Source organism: Glossina fuscipes, unplaced genomic scaffold, assembly GCF_014805625.2.
Source record: "Glossina fuscipes isolate IAEA_lab_2018 unplaced genomic scaffold, Yale_Gfus_2 147, whole genome shotgun sequence".
Taxonomy (NCBI): Eukaryota; Metazoa; Arthropoda; class Insecta; order Diptera; family Glossinidae; genus Glossina; species Glossina fuscipes.
In genome coordinates, this window is record NW_023998490.1 from 2281495 (window position 1) to 2284661 (window position 3167).

The 3167-nt window shown below is 34.3% G+C and overlaps 1 pseudogene; it reads left to right on the plus strand.

Annotated features, from left to right (window-relative positions):
• Positions 1-2363, plus strand: part of LOC119641301 — a 13621-nt pseudogene extending 11258 nt beyond the window's left edge.
• The last annotated feature ends 804 nt before the right edge of the window (positions 2364-3167 follow it).

Consider the following 3167-nt stretch of genomic DNA (forward strand, 5'->3'; position numbering starts at 1 on the left):
TTTTTTTCCCTTTTGCTCTTGCAAGCATAGGCAAGAAATCGTATGATTTTGCGGGATCTTTGCTTGCTTGTGTGAGAGTAGCGGCAAGCCGCTATAGAGAGAGCAACAGGAAGAAGAAGAGGGAAATTGAGTAAGCACGAGAGGTCTGTCTGCGTTTTAATTTCAAGTTAGAGGGGAGAACTATTTGGCATCTGGTGAAGTTCAGACGTATTTTCGAGCTTTTCATAAAAGCTCGGATAAATAAAGGATAAATAAAAATAATTTTTTTTGAAATTATCCTTCAAGTGTGATAAAAAGGACTAACAATAACCAATGTGAAGATTTTTTTGTAATGAATGACATCAATGTGACTTTAGTTGGAATTAACTAAAATTAAACTACGAAAATGAAATCTAAACCGTTTTTATTAAAAGAAGTAACAAAAAAAAAACAATAAAAAAAAAGGTGGAACAATTAAAAGAAGCACAAGAAGAGGAAGGAGAAGCAAGTCAAGAATAATGGCTGCACCTTTCGTTCAATACAGAATTTTTAGTCAAACAAGAAGCAAAAAGTTTTATCAAGTAGAAAATAATGTAGAAAAGTATTGGTAAAAGAGGACATTTATAAACAAATGGTCGTGTAATCTTTATTAATTTTTCTTAATGTTAAATTGTTGATTTCCATAAGAAATCCTTACCAAAAAAAAAAAGGAGTTCAACGAAAGTTCCAAAGCGTTAATGAAACAGTTTATCATTTTAAAGAAAAAAAAAACCTTTCCAGATAAAAAGGCTGCTAAAAGCAAAAGTCGTGCATAAATTTCCCAAACTTTATTATTGCCAAATTACTGCAAAAGGTTCTTCAACATTATTATTGTAAACTTGCTTGTTAAGAGAAAAAAATAACAATAAAAATAAAAGACAAAAAACAGAAAAAGACTCCAGTTTGTTATTTGTCAACTGCGTGTACACCCGTGCACACACACAATACTGGAAGTTAAAGTTTTTATCTAAATGAAGGAGTTTAATAGAAGGAGGGGAGAAAAGGAAAAAGGCGAGAAACACATAAAGGTATGGCCACAACCCGGGGTCCAGCACTCAACGACTTAACCAGGTAAAGAGGCAGACACTACACCGGCGCCAATTGGATTATATTGTAAGTTATCTTAGTCTGTTTACTTCCTTTTTTTTGTGTCCCCGATGAATGGCTAAGCGTTACAGCTGCCACTGCTGTAGCTGAAAGGAAAAAGGGGGGGGGGGGGGGGTGCATATTTGGGGCAGACGCCAGGCGACTACAGACTGACTTACGGTGGACAGACGGACGGTAGACAACCGACGGGACCTTTTCGTTTTTTTATTCTTTGTCAGGAAAATATATATGCTCTACCGGCAACAAAGTAGCTAGAATCGTGACAACTTTCGATCCGGAATTTCGCTATTTTTTCAAAGTGTTTAAGATTGTTTAATGACATTTTATATACTTTCGATCCGGAATTTCGCTATTTTTTCAAAGTGTTTACAACTGTTTAAGACTATTTAAAGATATTTTATATACTTTCGATCCGGAATTTCGCTATTTTTTTAAAGGATACCGCTATAAAAAATTTTTAGGTAAATTTAAATAGATTTCTGATCTCATTTATTTCTGTCGAGAATCAAATTATATCTTTAGCATTGAAAATTTTCATGACGAAATAAATATTGGTACAATGCATGAAGATGTGGACGGATGTTTACTGAAGGTCCAACAATTTGTCTTCGCACCGATTCTCCGCAACTTCGATTGGAGCGATAATGTTAAATCGCGATTCTGCAAAGCGATGGATAAATTTCTCGGTTATCTGACTAGCTTAAATTCGAAAATAGCAGCCAGGACAGTGCTTTATGTACCGCATGTAGTAAAACAAACCGCTAAAGGCAATGCCACACAGGATCGAGAGTTTCTTAAAAATATGGAAGCGGCAGTTGTGCTTTGGACTAATCAAATACGTATCTTTGCTTACGGATAAGACGTTAGTAGTGCCACCGTTAAAAAGAATAACAATTTCTTTTATATATATATATATTTTTTTTTTTGTTTTCATTTTTTTACGTCTTCTTATCTCAAAAAGGCAAAATCAATAACTGTATTTTTATGTGGAACGAATATACATAAAGATAGCCACACCAGCTACGTTAATGAGTATCGAGGCCATTAAATAGCCTAGTAATTTCAGCTGAAAGATAGGTAATCAATTTATAAAATCTAATTTTCTTACTCTACAAACATTTGATTTAGTTCGCTATACCTTAGAGCTTTCCACGATTTGCTGTTTTTGGGCTTGTTCGCTTTTTATTTCTAAATTTCTAGGAAAATTCAAATTTTTGGGTACAACGAACATCTCCTGAAACATTGGTTTTTCAATGCGGTATTCACCACGTCGAGCTTTAATAGTAGGGAAATCCTAAAAACCTTTTAGATGATTTCAAAAAGAGTTTGGATTTTTATATTAAAGCGTCAAACCTGCACATTGAAGTAGGCATCATTATCGCCGCAGTACTTTATAATCATGCGCCAGTGAGGATCGAAAAGGAGTAGGTAGGGGTTGCCATATATTCTAAGAAGGCTCCGTGGTCGAGTTATTGCGAGGTTAACCCGCAACAAATCCGCGAGTTGCTTCTGCTTTTCAGCTTCGCTTACCATTGGTACGTTTAGAACCTTAGCTGCGATTGATAAAAAAATGAGTCAAAAATATCATTCTTTGAATGTTGTTCGGGTGTATTACATAAAATAAGGTATCTCTGGTTTGCTAGCCTGCGTATAAAATTTTATGTTTATATATAACTCGTTTGTACGAATTTTTAAACTTGTAAATAAACTATCTTGGTGAACCGGATTTTTGATCCGTATAGCCGGGTTTTGAGCCGGTTATCCGAATTTGAGAAGCAATTTTTTTTATTGGATTACTTTTAAGTAGTAAAGGAAATAGCATTTAACTCGTTTAACAATTCCTGCAAGTTTCATTAGGTAAACCGAGTTTTGAAAGAATACAACAAATATATTAATCTCGTATTTTTTCTTCATCAAATTACGAAATCTAGGGAAAAGTAGGGAAATTCCGGATCGAAAGTATATAAAATGTCATTAAACAGTCTTAAACAGTGTTAAACAGTTGTAAGCACTTTGAAAAAATAGCGAAATTCCGGATCGAA